Source organism: Oncorhynchus mykiss, chromosome 6 (assembly GCF_057628025.1).
Source record: "Oncorhynchus mykiss isolate SJ-2025 chromosome 6, ASM5762802v1, whole genome shotgun sequence".
Lineage (NCBI taxonomy): Eukaryota > Metazoa > Chordata > Actinopteri > Salmoniformes > Salmonidae > Oncorhynchus > Oncorhynchus mykiss.
This window is the reverse complement of record NC_143027.1, coordinates 3,005,393-3,021,970: the sequence shown is the minus strand read 5'-3', so window position 1 is coordinate 3,021,970 and position 16,578 is coordinate 3,005,393. Positions and strand designations below refer to the sequence as shown.

At 43.4% G+C, this 16,578-nt stretch overlaps 1 long non-coding RNA gene across 1 annotated transcript in view; it reads left to right on the top strand.

Moving 5' to 3' along the window:
* Positions 1–1,810: 1,810 nt before the first annotated feature.
* The window catches only part of LOC149982713 (uncharacterized), a 36,681-nt gene continuing 21,913 nt past the window's right edge, over positions 1,811–16,578 (top strand). Inside the window, exons 1-2 of the long non-coding RNA XR_016496482.1 lie at positions 1,811–1,927; positions 2,057–2,122. This is a non-coding gene — a long non-coding RNA (uncharacterized LOC149982713). The remainder of the gene's footprint in view (positions 1,928–2,056; positions 2,123–16,578) is intronic.

Genomic DNA, 16,578 nt, shown 5'->3' with positions numbered 1-16,578 from the left:
AGCTAACTCTAACCAGACCTGGAGCTAACTCTAACCAGACCTGGAGCTAACTCTAACCAGACCTGGAGCTAACACTAACCAGACCTGGAGCTAACACTAACCAGACCTGGAGCTAACTCTAACCAGACCTGGAGCTAACTCTGACCAGACCTGGAGCTAACTCTGACCAGACCTGGAGCTAACTCTGACCAGACCTGGAGCTAACTCTGACCAGACCTGGAGCTAACTCTGACCAGACCTGGAGCTAACTCTGACCAGACCTGGAGCTAACTCTGACCAGACCTGGAGCTAACACTGACCAGACCTGGAGCTAACACTGACCAGACCTGGAGCTAACACTGACCAGACCTGGAGCTAACACTGACCAGACCTGGAGCTAACACTGACCAGACCTGGAGCTAACACTAACCAGACCTGGAGCTAACACTAACCAGACCTGGAGCTAATTCTAACCAGACCTGGGTTCAAATGCTATTCGAAATCTCTCAAATACTTTGAGAGTTTGTTAAAGCCTGCTTGGCATGCATGATGGGTGTGGTTTGCAGCTTTTTGGGACTGTTCTATTGGTACCATTAAGACAGGCCGGCTAAATCCAGCACAAATAAAGTATTTGAAACGATTTCGTGTTGTAGTTGAACCCTGGTCTGCCGCTAGCGTTAGCTAATGCAGGACAAAAGCTGGGCTATGACAGAGCTGTGACAGATACAGCCCCCCTGGTTGGTGAGCTGCCTGAGAGTGCTATTGATTCCTGATTAAGCCAGTGAAGAGTTCAGCGAGGAGTTCATAGAGGCCGACATCCCAAATGGCACCCTGTTCTCTATATTAGTGCCCTAGGCTGCCATTGGGGACTCATGGAAGCCCACTCCACCCCTGAGACTCAGTCAGCCCTGACAGAGAGGTGCCTTTTATCTGTTGTGACAAAGTGGCCGGTGTGGAGGTTCTACAGATCAATCCAATGACATTCACTGCCCTCTGTACTGGTCTAATGGCTTCATGTTGCGATGCTGCGATGCTCAACCCTTCTGTGTATTCCTACCTCCAGTAAACTAACCTCATTCTCCTGGTCTGTCTGTGTTCCCCCCCTCCAGTAAACTAACCTCGGTCTCCTGGTCTGTCTGTGTTCCTCCCTCCAGTAAACTAACCTCGGTCTCCTGGTCTGTCTGTGTTCCTCCCTCCAGTAAACTAACCTCGGTCTCCTGGTCTGTCTGTATTCCTACCTCCAGTAAACTAACCTCATTCTCCTGGTCTGTCTGTGTTCCCCCCCTCCAGTAAACTAACCTCGGTCTCCTGGTCTGTCTGTGTTCCTCCCTCCAGTAAACTAACCTCGGTCTCCTGGTCTGTCTGTGTTCCTCCCTCCAGTAAACTAACCTCATTCTCCTGGTCTGTCTGTGTTCCCCCCCTCCAGTAAACTAACCTCGGTCTCCTGGTCTGTCTGTGTTCCTCCCTCCAGTAAACTAACCTCGGTCTCCTGGTCTGTCTGTGTTCCTCCCTCCAGTAAACTAACCTCGGTCTCCTGGTCTGTCTGTATTCCTACCTCCAGTAAACTAACCTCATTCTCCTGGTCTGTCTGTGTTCCCCCCCTCCAGTAAACTAACCTCGGTCTCCTGGTCTGTCTGTGTTCCTCCCTCCAGTAAACTAACCTCGGTCTCCTGGTCTGTCTGTGTTCCTCCCTCCAGTAAACTAACCTCATTCTCCTGGTCTCTCTGTGTTCCTCCCTCCAGTAAACTAACCTCGGTCTCCTGGTCTGTCTGTGTTCCTACCTCCAGTAAACTAACCTCGGTCTCCTGGTCTGTGTGTGTTCCTCCCTCCAGTAAACTAACCTCGGACTCCTGGTCTGTATTTTGGAAAATATCATCTCCATATTGAAGGATTTAAATACGGGTCCATCTTCATCTTCATGATCATCATCACTCCATGAGCTAATATAGTATGTTAAAGCAAGCATCAATTATTATTATTATTATTTTCATATTTAGCCACGCGGAGACAGACAGACAATAACATTTTCCATGTTTTAAGTCGCATTGCATTTATTTATTTATTTATTTATCAGCAGGCTTCCTACCAAGAGGGAAACGCTGAGCCGATTTTGAAGACAGATCATTTTATGGTACAAAAAAAGGTACGTTCGATTTGAGCTATGTGGGATAAGTCGTTTATGTGTGATGTAAATCCCCAGTTGTGTGATCTGGTATTAAAGTAATACCCAACACATGACGTTTGTGTTTTTGTTCTTGTTTTGCTTGGGCGGTACCAGGGGCTTAAGTCCACAACAAGGGAAAGATAACAACTGTCAGATGGCTAAACCTCAAGACCAGGCATAATAACACATATAGGCCCTAAACATGGTCAAAGACTCCAGCCACTCTAGTCATGGACTGTTCCCTCTGCTACCGCATGGCAAACGGAGCGCCAAGTCTAGGTCCAAGAGGCTTCTAAACAGCTTCTACCCCCTAAGCCATAAGACTCCTGAACAGATAATCAAATGGCTTCCTATTCATCAACTGTCAGAGCAGCTCACAGATTACTGCACCTGTACATAGCCCACCTATAATTTAGCCCAAACAACTACCTCTTTCCCTACTGTATTTAATTTATTTATTTATTTTGCTCCTTTGCACCCCATTATTTTTATTTCTACTTTGCACATTCTTCCACTGCAAATCTACCATTCCAGTGTTTTACTTGCTATATTGTATTTACTTTGCCACCATGGCCTTTTTGCCTTTACCTCCCTTATCTCACCTCATTTGCTCACATCGTATATAGACTTGTTTATACTGTATTATTGACTGTATGTTTGTTTTACTCCATGTGTAACTCTGGGTCGTTGAATGTGTCGAACTGCTTTGCTTTATCTTGGCCAGGTCGCAATTGTAAATGAGAACTTGTTCTCAACTTACCTTTATTTAACCAGGTAGGCGAAATAAAAAATAAAATAAATATAGCCTCCACATTGACTCTGTACCGTACCACCTGTATATAGCCTCCACATTGACTCTGTATCGGTTCCCCCTGTATATAGCCTCCACATTGACTCTGTATCGGTACCCCCTGTATATAGCCTCCACATTGACTCTGTACCAGTACCCCCTGTATATAGCCTCCACATTGACTCTGTATCGGTTCCCCCTGTATATAGTCTCCACATTGACTCTGTACCGGTACCCCCTGTATATAGCCTCCACATTGACTCTGTACCGTACCACCTGTATATAGTCTCCACATTGACTCTGTACCGGTACCCCCTGTATATAGCCTCCACATTGACTCTGTACCGGTACCCCCTGTATACAGCCTCCACATTGACTCTGTACCGGTTCACCCTGTATATAGTCCCCACATTGACTCTGTACCGGTACCCCCTGTATATAGCCTCCACATTGACTCTGTACCGTAACACCCTGTATATAGCCTCCACATTGACTCTGTACCGGTACCCCCTGTATATAGCCTACACATTGACTCTGTACCGGTTCCCCCTGTATATAGCCTCCACATTGACTCTGAACCGGTACCCCCTGTATATAGCCTCCACATTGACTCTGTACCGGTACCCCCTGTATACAGCCTCCACATTGACTCTGTACCGGTTCACCCTGTATATAGTCCCCACATTGACTCTGTACCGGTACCCCCTGTATATAGCCTCCACATTGACTCTGTACCGTAACACCCTGTATATAGCCTCCACATTGACTCTGTACCGGTACCCCCTGTATATAGCCTCCACATTGACTCTGTACCGGTTCCCCCTGTATATAGCCTCCACATTGACTCTGAACCGGTACCCCCTGTATATAGCCTCCACATTGACTCTGTACCGTAACACCCTGTATATAGCCTCCACATTGACTCTGTACCGGTACCCCCTGTATATAGCCTCCACATTGACTCTGAACCGGTACCCCCTGTATATAGCCTCCACATTGACTCTGTACCGGTACCCCTTGTATATAGCCTCCACATTGACTCTGTACCGGTTCCCCCTGTATATAGCCTCCACATTGACTCTGTACCAGTACCCCCTGTATATAGCCTCCACATTGACTCTGAACCGGTACCCCCTGTATATAGTCTCGCTATTGATATTTTACTTTAGGAAGCTAAAAACTCTGTCATTCTTTAATTACTTCTTACTTTTATTTCTTCATCTTATTCATGTTTTTTTTTATTTACAGTTTTTTGTTTTTATTTTTTTTTAAATGTATTTAGTTAGTAAATGTATTTGTAGAAAACCTCTGCGCCACTCGGGAGCACATTTGTTCAGCCTATCACAACCCAGGGGTGAATCCCAAATGGCACCCTCTTCCCTTTATGGGGTCAAAAGTAGTGCACTATATAGGGAATAGGGCTCTGGTCTAAAGTAGTGCACTATAGGGAATCCTATCTTACCAGGAGGTTTAGAGAACAGGTACAATAAACACTTATACCCACAATTCCCAGTTTGGGAAATAGTAGGGAATAAGCTGTGAGAGAATCTAACAGCCTGGAATTCTTCAACTGGAATCTCTGAAAAAAAAAAGCAAGGGAATTTGTGAAATATTTCAGGAATCTTGCAACCTTGTGCAGGATTCCACTGTGTAGGAAGCTGAACTGTACGGGAAGCAAGATGGCGAACTACAGAAACGAAGAGGCTAACACCCATTGAATCATAATGATTAGCTGAGCCAGGCTAATGTGGTGTCATCTGGAGCAGTGATGTCACAATGGGGTACATAGAGAATGAGCTAGTGACCTGTTGTTGGCTGCTCTAACATATGCCTGAATAGATACCATCGGATAAGCCCCACCCTGCCAACCCCCCATGACCAGCGTGGACCTGCTGTGAATTATTGAATATTGGAGATTTGGAAATCTTTCAGGAACCAACAAGGACGACAACAGGGGAGGACAGAGGGAGGGGAGGAGCCGAGAGCCATAAAAGTGTCAGCCAACTGAAAGTAATTGTAATGGCCACACCGGAATGTCATCAATTCACCATGTCAAGGACCGAGTTGTTTGGTCATTTCCGTCACAGCCTCTTCATCCTCATCGTATTCAATGGAGACAAAGGCAATGTGCAGTGACCCAGACATTAAGAGTAGTAACGAAAGGATTCACATCGATTTTAGCCTCTTCAATGAAATTATGGTTCTGTTTAAGCAACTTAGTTCTCACAGACTCAATAAAAGGGATTATAGTTGACATTAAGGTTATGAGTGATGTTAGTGCTTCCTGATAGATTTTGGTTATCAATTTTAGAGACGTATGACAATGTGAGCCTCACACATACTGGAACCCTGTTGTATTATTTAGTCTGGAACCCTGTTGTATTATTCAGCCTGGAACCCTGTTGTATTATTCAGCCTGGAACCCTGTTGTATTATTCAGACTGGAACCCTGTTGTATTATTCAGACTAGAAGACTGGAACCCTGTTGTATTATTCAGACTAGAAGACTGGAACCCTGTTGTATTATTCAGACTAGAAGTCTGGAACCCTGCTGTATTATTCAGCCTGGAACCCTGTTGTATTATTCAGACTAGAAGTCTGGAACCCTGCTGTATTATTCAGACTGGAACCCTGTTGTATTATTCAGACTAGAAGTCTGGAACCCTGTTGTATTATTCAGACTGGAACCCTGTTGTATTATTCAGACTGGAACCCTGTTGTATTATTCAGACTGGAACCCTGTTGTATTATTCAGACTAGAAGACTGGAACCCTGTTGTATTATTCAGACTAGAAGACTGGAACCCTGTTGTATTATTCAGACTATAAGACTGGAACCCTGTTGTATTATTCAGTCTGGAACCCTGTTGTATTATTCAGACTGGAACCCTGTTGTATTATTCAGACTAGAAGACTGGAACCCTGTTGTATTATTCAGACTAGAAGACTGGAACCCTGTTGTATTATTCAGACTAGAAGTCTGGAACCCTGCTGTATTATTCAGCCTGGAACCCTGTTGTATTATTCAGACTAGAAGTCTGGAACCCTGCTGTATTATTCAGCCTGGAACCCTGTTGTATTATTCAGACTGGAATCCTGTTGTATTATTCAGACTGGAATCCTGTTGTATTATTCAGACTGGAACCCTGCTGTATTATTCAGACTGGAACCCTGTTGTATTATTCAGACTGGAACCCTGTTGTATTATTCAGACTGGAACCCTGCTGTATTATTCAGACTGGAACCCTGTTGTATTATTCAGACTGGAACCCTGTTGTATTATTCAGACTAGAAGACTGGAACCCTGTTGTATTATTCAGTCTGGAACCCTGTTGTATTATTCAGACTGGAACCCTGTTGTATTATTCAGACTGGAACCCTGTTGTATTATTCAGTCTGGAACCCTGTTGTATTATTCAGCCTGGAACCCTGTTGTATTATTCAGACTAGAAGACTGGAACCCTGTTGTATTATTCAGTCTGGAACCCTGTTGTATTATTCAGACTGGAACCCTGTTGTATTATTCAGACTGGAACCCTGTTGTATTATTCAGTCTGGAACCCTGTTGTATTATTCAGACTGGAACCCTGTTGTATTATTCAGACTGGAACCCTGTTGTATTATTCAGACTGGAACCCTGTTGTATTATTCAGACTGGAACCCTGTTGTATTATTCAGACTGGAACCCTGTTGTATTATTCAGACTGGAACCCTGTTGTATTATTCAGTCTGGAACCCTGTTGTATTATTCAGTCTGGAACCCTGTTGTATTATTCAGTCTAGAACCCTGTTGTATTATTCAGACTGGAACCCTGTTGTATTATTCAGTCTGGAACCCTGTTGTATTATTCAGACTGGAACCCTGTTGTATTATTCAGACTGGAACCCTGTTGTATTATTCAGTCTGGAACCCTGTTGTATTATTCAGTCTGGAACCCTGTTGTATTATTCAGTCTGGAACCCTGTTGTATTATTCAGACTGGAACCCTGTTGTATTATTCAGACTGGAACCCTGTTGTATTATTCAGACTGGAATCCTGTTGTATTATGCAGACTGGAACCCTGTTGTATTATTCAGTCTGGAACCCTGTTGTATTATTCAGACTGGAACCCTGTTGTATTATTCAGCCTGGAACCCTGTTGTATTATTCAGCCTGGAACCCTGTTGTATTATTCAGACTGGAACCCTGTTGTATTATTCAGCCTGGAACCCTGTTGTATTATTCAGACTGGAACCCTGTTGTATTATTCAGTCTGGAACCCTGTTGTATTATTCAGCCTGGAACCCTGTTGTATTATTCAGTCTGGAACCCTGTTGTATTATTCAGTCTGGAACCCTGTTGTATTATTCAGTCTGGAACCCTGTTGTATTATTCAGACTGGAACCCTGTTGTATTATTCAGCCTGGAACCCTGTTGTATTATTCAGCCTGGAACCCTGTTGTATTATTCAGACTGGAACCCTGTTGTATTATTCAGACTGGAATCCTGTTGTATTATGCAGACTGGAACCCTGTTGTATTATGCAGACTGGAACCCTGTTGTATTATTCAGACTATAAGACTGGAACCCTGTTGTATTATTCAGCCTGGAACCCTGTTGTATTATTCAAGTCCACATCAAAATCAAATGCCACCAAAGATAAGTGCAATTAGATTTTTGTTGTAAGACAACCGAAGTGAAAACATAGTGTTGTCCTTTGCTGCTCTTTACGTATCATCACTCTAATTCAACGTGCAGTAGCTTTTCCTCAAATGTAAACACTAATGTTTTTTTTTGTCCCTTTCCTCAGAAAAACCAACTTCCCTCCCTTTTTTGTCGGTCTGTGCGGTGATGGCAGGCAGCGTTTCACACATTTAAAACAAGGGTTAATTAAGAACAAAATAACAGAAAAAAAAATGTCCCTGCAGCAACAGCTGTGATGATAATTGATAGAGTGCTATTTGCCTGCTCGCCAAGTAGAACGATGCATGCACTACACTTACAAATGTCCAATTATAGCTGGCTGGTAGTGCTGAAAGGGTTGGGTCGGTTACATATGCTGGGTACAATTAATGTTACTTAAACATGGTGTGATACCTCCTCGCCAAGAAAATAGCACCAACGTGTGGAATTTTAGAGAGAGAGAGAAAAAAAAACAGCCCTTAATTTGGTACAATGACAGCTTTAATTTATTCTGGGTTATATTTTGTCCATATTTTTTTTTTTTTTTTTAATTGAGCGAATGGAGAGGAGAAGAGAGGGGGAAGAGGAGAGGAGAAGAGAGGGGGAAGAGGAGGAGAGAAGAGAGGGGGAAGAGGAGGAGAGAAGAGAGAGGAGAGAGGGGAAGAGAAGGGGAAGAGGAGGAGAAGAGAGGGGGGAAGAGGAGGAGAAGAGAGGGGGAAGAGGAGGAGAAGAGAGGGGGAAGAGAGGAGGAGAAGAGGGAGAGGAGAAGAGAGGAGAAGAGAGGGGGAAGAGGAGGAGAAGAGAGGGGGAAGAGAGGAGGAGAAGAGGGAGAGGAGAAGAGAGGAGAAGAGAGGGGGAAGAGGAGGAGAAGAGAGGAGAGAGAGGGGAAGAGGAGGAGAAGAGAGGAGAGAGAGAGAGGGGAAGAGAGGGGGAAGAGGAGAGGAGCGAGAGGGGGACGAGAAGGAGAAGAGAAGGAGAAGAGAGTAGAGAGAGGGGAAGAGGAGAGAGATGGGGAAGAAGAGGAGAGAGAGGGGGAAGAAGAGGAGAGAGAGGGGGAAGAGGAGGAGGAGAGAGAGAGAGGGGGAAGAGGAGGAGGAGAGAGGGGGAAGAGGAGGAGGAGAGAGGAGCGAGAGGGGGAAGAGGAGGAGGAGAGAGGGGGAAGAAGAGAGGAGAGAGGGGGAAGAAGAGGAGAGGAGGAAGTGGTAGAGGAATTAACATGCAAAAGACAGTATGAGGTTTTTATTGGATGGCCCCTTATGCCCCCCAGTGATCGGGCCAATAAAATAGTTGGTTTTAATATTATCCACTACAAGGCTACAACCACTTTCCCTTTCAATGTTCATACAAATAACTGTAAAATGTTGACTGAAATAAATAATATTCAGGTTTCTAAGACATAATATTTTTCTGTTTGACAGTTTAGTTGTTTACTTTTGATTAATCAGTGACCGTTATTAAAATAAGTTGATCAGGAGAATGATTGTCCCTATTATTTTTTTATTCAGTCCTAGTCTGAAAATCAATCCCGCCCATCCCTGCCACAACCGGTGTCCGGAGCCGTTGGCGTGTTAGCGTTTACGCAGACGTTGTTAACACGGGGGTGAAATCACGATGAGACAGTCAGTCAGTCCCTCTGGGCCCAGTGACCCGGCGACCAGCCGACAGCCATTTTAACCTCTCATCTGAACTCTGAGGTGTTCGGCGGATAAAGAACAGAACGGGGGGGAGGTGAACCGAAAGGCACGACATCCTGTGAGAAGGAAGTTATGCAAGACACCGCAGGAAGGAGAGAAAAAAGATCATAAAAAAAAAAACTCAACATTGTGTTTTTTTCATTTCTTTTCATTGGATTCTTTGTATTGATTTTTTTTTTTAAAGGGGGTGTTGAAAAGGGTCTTCGGTCACACCCTTTACAAAACCAAACTAATTTGCTCTATCTAGTCTGTCAGAGTATCGACTAGAGGGAGGAAGGCCAGTACACACCTGGGTGCAAGTACAATCCTAAATCATTTCAGATACTACAGGTATTCTTCATAGAGTTTACCTGTTGCAACAGAATCGATTGAAAAGTCCCCAAAAGTGCCACACCTGACACACCAGGCAGGCTAAAGCAAACCCTTTTTTTTTATCGTATTTGAACCTAGGTCTGCTGGGAGAGAGGAGGGCGGAGGATAGGAGGCCAGCAGGCAGCCATTGTATAGATGTTAGCTGTGAGCTGGTCTGTATAACATAATTACCCAGAGGTCACGCTGGCAGTGAATGGATGTCCATCACTGTCTACTGGGTCACAAATACCACCCTATTCCCTATCTGGGTGATTCTACTGAAGTGGTGCAAATTGCAGTCCAACTACCACCCCCCCCCCAAAATATATATATATTTTTTTTAACAGTTAAAGTGATGCTTAAAGAGTATAATTTTAGTCAGTCGTTTTTAAAGTAGTGCTCACAAGCCCAAATATGTGTAAAATGGTGTACTGCGTCATCCAATTCGTACGATATATTACAAATTCAACATTTTGTGAATTTGTAAGTGGTTAGGATCCCAGATCTTTAATTCTCCAAAATTGGGACATCTATTTACAATAATCATATGTTCTAATGCAATAACAATAACATATTGTTCAATTAATATCAGTACATCGTTTATACAACTATTTCTCTGGAGAGGTGGCTGTCCCAAATCCCGACTCCTAAACATTATGTTATAAAATAAAGCGATTTAATGATTTTGTGAATTTCTGTACCACTATATTATTTGAATAAAATACCTTGAGTTGTTTGATTATTATGTTGAAATATATTTATTAATCTAATTAGTATACTGACACAACAAGCAAACCATTTCATTGATTTTACTGAGTTACAGTTCATATGAAGAAATCAGTCATTTTAAACCATTAGGCTCTATGGATTTCAAAACAAATCAAACTTTATTTGTCACATGCGCCGAGTACAACAGGTGTAGGTAGTCTTTACAGTGAAATGATGAGTACAACAGGTGTAGTAGACCTTACAGTGAAATGATGAGAACAACAGGTGTAGGTAGTCCTTACAGTGAAATGATGAGTACAACAGGTGTAGTAGACCTTACAGTGAAATGCTGAATACAACAGGTGTAGTAGACCTCACAGTGAAATGCTGAATACAACAGGTGTAGTAGACCTTACAGTGAAATGATGAGTACAACAGGTGTAGTAGACCTTACAGTGAAATGCTGAATACAACAGGTGTAGTAGACCTTACAGTGAAATGCTGAATACAACAGGTGTAATAGACCTCACAGTGAAATGCTGAATACAACAGGTGTAGTAGACCTTACAGTGAAATGCTGAATACAACAGGTGTAGTAGACCTCACAGTGAAATGCTGAATACAACAGGTGTAGTAGACCTTACAGTGAAATGCTGAATACAACAGGTGTAGTAGACCTTACAGTGAAATGCTGAATACAACAGGTGTAATAGACCTCACAGTGAAATGCTGAATACAACAGGTGTAGTAGACCTTACAGTGAAATGCTGAATACAACAGGTGTAGTAGACCTCACAGTGAAATGCTGAATACAACAGGTGTAGTAGACCTTACAGTGAAATGCTGAATACAACAGGTGTAGTAGACCTCACAGTGAAATGCTGAATACAACAGGTGTAGTAGACCTCACAGTGAAATGCTGAATACAACAGGTGTAGTAGACCTTACAGTGAAATGCTGAATACAACAGGTGTAGTAGACCTCACAGTGAAATGCTGAATACAACAGGTGTACTAGACCGTACAGTGAAATGCTGAATACAACAGGTGTAGTAGACCTCACAGTGAAATGCTGAATACAACAGGTGTAGTAGACCTCACAGTGAAATGCTGAATACAACAGGTGTAGTAGACCTTACAGTGAAATGCTGAATACAACAGGTGTAGTAGACCTCACAGTGAAATGCTGAATACAACAGGTGTACTAGACCGTACAGTGAAATGCTGAATACAACAGGTGTAGTAGACCTTACAGTGAAATGCTGAATACAACAGGTGTAGTAGACCTCACAGTGAAATGCTGAATACAACAGGTGTACTAGACCGTACAGTGATATGCTGAATACAACAGGTGTAGTAGACCTTACAGTGAAATGCTGAATACAACAGGTGTAGTAGACCTTACAGTGAAATGCTGAATACAACAGGTGTAGTAGACCTTACAGTGAAATGCTGAATACAACAGGTGTAGTAGACCTTACAGTGAAATGCTGAGTACAACAGGTGTAGTAGACCTTACAGTGAAATGCTGAATACAACAGGTGTAGTAGACCTTACAGTGAAATGCTGAATACAACAGGTGTAGTAGACCTTACAGTGAAATGCTGAATACAACAGGTGTAGTAGACCTGACAGTGAAATGCTGAATACAACAGGTGTAGTAGACCTTACAGTGAAATGCTGAATACAACAGGTGTAGTAGACCTTACAGTGAAATGCTGAATACAACAGGTGTAGTAGACCTTACAGTGAAATGCTGAATACAACAGGTGTAGTAGACCTCACAGTGAAATGCTGAATACAACAGGTGTAGTAGACCTTACAGTGAAATGCTGAATACAACAGGTGTAGTAGACCTCACAGTGAAATGCTGAATACAACAGGTGTAGTAGACCTTACAGTGAAATGCTGAATACAACAGATGTAGTAGACCTTACAGTGAAATGCTGAATACAACAGGTGTAGTAGACCTTACAGTGAAATGCTGAACACAACAGGTGTAGTAGACCTTACAGTGAAATGCTGAATACAACAGGTGTAGTAGACCTTACAGTGAAATGCTGAATACAACAGGTGTAGTAGACCTTACAGTGAAATGATGAATACAACAGGTGTAGTAGACCTTACAGTGAAATGATGAATACAACAGGTGTAGTAGACCTCACAGTGAAATGCTGAATACAACAGGTGTAGTAGACCTTACAGTGAAATGATGAATACAACAGGTGTAGTAGACCTCACAGTGAAATGATGAATACAACAGGTGTAGTAGACCTCACAGTGAAATGATGAATACAACAGGTGTAGTAGACCCTACAGTGAAATGCTGAATACAACAGGTGTAGTAGACCTCACAGTGAAATGCTGAATACAACAGGTGTAGTAGACCTCACAATGAAATGCTGAATACAACAGGTGTAGTAGACCTCACAGTGAAATGCTGAATACAACAGGTGTAGTAGACCTCACAATGAAATGCTGAATACAACAGGTGTAGTAGACCTCACAGTGAAATGCTGAATACAACAGGTGTAGTAGACCTCACAGTGAAATGCTGAATACAACAGGTGTAGTAGACCTTACAGTGAAATGATGAATACAACAGGTGTAGTAGACCTTACAGTGAAATGCTGAATACAACAGGTGTAGTAGACCTTACAGTGAAATGCTGAATACAACAGGTGTAGTAGACCTTACAGTGAAATGATGAATACAACAGGTGTACTAGACCTTACAGTGAAATGCTGAATACAACAGTTGTAGTAGACCTCACAGTGAAATGCTGAATACAACAGGTGTAGTAGACCTCACAGTGAAATGCTGAATACAACAGGTGTAGTAGACCTCACAGTGAAATGATGAATACAACAGGTGTAGTAGACCTCACAGTGAAATGATTACTTTACAAGCCCTTTAACCAACAGTGCAGTTCAAGAAATAGAGTTAAATCAAATATTTACTAAATAAACTAAAGCTAAAATGTAATAAAAGTAACACAATAAAATAACAATAACGGGGCTATATACAGGGGGAACAGGTGCCGAGTAAAGGTGCAGGGGTACAGGTTAGTTAAGATAACTTGTGCACGTAGGGCTAAAGTAACTATGCACAGATAAGAAACATTGTCAAATCATAATGGAGGGGAGGGGGGGGGGGGGGGGGTGTGAATGTAAATAGTCCGGGTGGCCATTTGATTAATTGTTCAGCAGTCTTATGGTTTGGGGGTAGAACCTGTTAAAAGGAGCCTCTTGGACCTAGACTTGGTACTCCGGTACCGCTTGCCGTGCGGTAGCAGAGAAAACAGTCTGTGACTTGGGTGAATGGAGAATTTCTTTTTTTTTGGGGGGGGGGGGGCCTCAGGATCATGTTATGGTATTTTTGTGCATTCATATATATATATATATATATATATATATATATATATATATATATATATATATATATATATATATATATATATATATATTTTTTTTTTTTTTAACCTTTATCTAACCAAGAAAAGCACACTGAGATCCAGAGTCTCTTTTTCAAGGGAGACCTGACCAAGAAGGCATCAACAATCAATACATTACAGAATTAAAACATACAACAATACAATACAACATGATCCAGCATTTTTTTTAAAAAGCATTTACACTCCTCTGTAACATAGTCTCCCATCAATATTTTAAATTCATGCCATAGATAAAATGCAATTGGTGTTCGTTGTCCGTAGCTTATGTCTGCCCGTACCATAACCACCGCCACCATGGGGCACTCTGTTCACAACGTTGACATCAGCAAACCGCTAGCTCACACAGCGTCACACATACATGCAGTTGTGAGGCCGGTTGGACGTACTGCCGAATTCTCTAAAACAACGTTGGAGGCTGCTTAATGTAGAGAAATTCACATTAAATTATTTGGCAACAGCCCTGGTTGACATTCATGCAGTCAGCATGCCAATTTGCACGTTCCCTTCAAAACTTGAGAGATCTGTGGCATTGTGTTGAATGACAAAACTTTTACATTTTAGTGGCCTTTTATTGTCCCCTGCACAAGGTGCACCTGTGTAATGATCGTGCGGTTTAATCAGCTTCATGATATGCCACACCTGTCAGGTGGAAGGATTATCTTGGCAAGGGAAAAATGCTCACTAACAGGGATGTAAACACAAAATAAGCATCATGGCCACATGGTAACTAGTCTCTCCATCATGGCCACATGGTAACTAGTCTCTCCATCATGGCCACATGGTGACTAGTCTCTCCATCATGGTGACTAGCCTCTCCATCAAGGCCACATGGTGACTCGTCTCTCCATCAAGGCCACATGGTGACTAGTCTCTCCATCATGGCCACATGGTGACTCGTCTCTCCATCAAGGACACATGGTGACTCGTCTCTCCATCAAGGCCACATGGTGACTCGTCTCTCCATCAAGGCCACATGGTGACTCATCTCTCCATCATGGTGACACGTCTCTCCATCATGGTGACTCGTCTCTCCATCATGACCACATGGTGACTAGTCTATCCATCATGGTGACTAGTCTCTCCATCATGGTGACTAGTCTCTCCATCATGGCCACATGGTGACAGGTCTCTCCATCATGACCACATGGTGACTAGTCTATACATCATGGTGACTAGTCTCTCCATCATGGTGACTAGTCTCTCCATCATGGCCACATGGTGACTAGTTCATCCATCATGTCCACATGGTGACTAGTCTCTCCATCATGGCCACATGGTGACTAGTCTCTCCATCATGGTGACTAGTGGCCACATGGTGACTCGTCTCTCCATCAAGGACACATGGTGACTCGTCTATCCATCAAGGCCACATGGTGACTCGTCTCTCCATCATGGTGACTCATCTCTCCATCATGGTGACTCGTCTCTCCATCATGGTGACTCGTCTCTCCATCATGACCACATGGTGACTAGTCTATCCATCATGGTGACTAGTCTCTCCATCATGGTGACTTGTCTCTCCATCATGGCCACATGGTGACAGGTCTCTCCATCATGACCACATGGTGACTAGTCTATACATCATGGTGACTAGTCTCTCCATCATGGTGACTAGTCTCTCCATCATGGCCACATGGTGACTAGTTTATCCATCATGTCCACATGGTGACTAGTCTCTCCATCATGGTGACTCGTCTCTCCATCATGGTGACTCGTCTCTCCATCATGGTGACTCATCTCTCCATCATGGTGACTAGTCTCTCCATCATGGTGACTCGTCTCTCCATCATGGTGACTCGTCTCTCCATCATGGTGACTAGTCTCTTCATGATGGCCACATGGTGACTAGTCTCTCCATCAAGGCCACATGGCAACTAGTCTCTCCATCATGGTGACTAGTCTCTCCATCATGGCCACATGGTGACAGGTCTCTCCATCATGACCACATGGTGACTAGTCTATCCATCATGGTGACTAGTCTCTCCATCATGGTGACTAGTCTCTCCATCATGGCCACATGGTGACAGGTCTCTCCATCATGGCCACATGGTGACTAGTCTCTCTATCATGGTGACTCGTCTCTCCATCATGGCCACATGGTGACTAGTCTCTCCATCATGGTGACTCATCTCTCCATCATGGTGACTCGTCTCTCCATCATGGTGAATAGTCTCTTCATCATGGCCACATGGTGACTAGTTTATCCATCATGTCCACATGGTGACTAGTCTCTCCATCATGGCCACATGGTGACTAGTCTCTCCATCATGGTGACTAGTCTCTCCATCATGGTAACTAGTCTATCCATCATGGTGACTAGTCTCTCCATCATGGTGACTAGTCTTTCCATCATGGCCCCATGGCAACTAGTCTCTCCATCATGGTGACTCGTCTCTCCATCATGGCAACTAGTCTCTCCATCATGGCCACATGGTGACTCGTCTCTCCATCATGGTGACAAGTCTCTCCATCATGGCAACATGGTGACTAGTCTCTCCATCATGGCCACATGGCAAATAGTCTCTCCATCATGGCCACATGGTGACTAGTCTCTCCATCATGGTGACTAGTCTCTCCATCATGGTGACTCGTCTCTCCATCATGGCAACTAGTCTCTCCATCATGGCCACATGGTGACTCGTCTCTCCATCATGGTGACAAGTCTCTCCATCATGGCAACATGGTGACTAGTCTCTCCATCATGGCCACATGGCAAATAGTCTCTCCATCATGGTGACTCGTCTCTCCATCATGGCAACTAGTCTCTCCATCATGG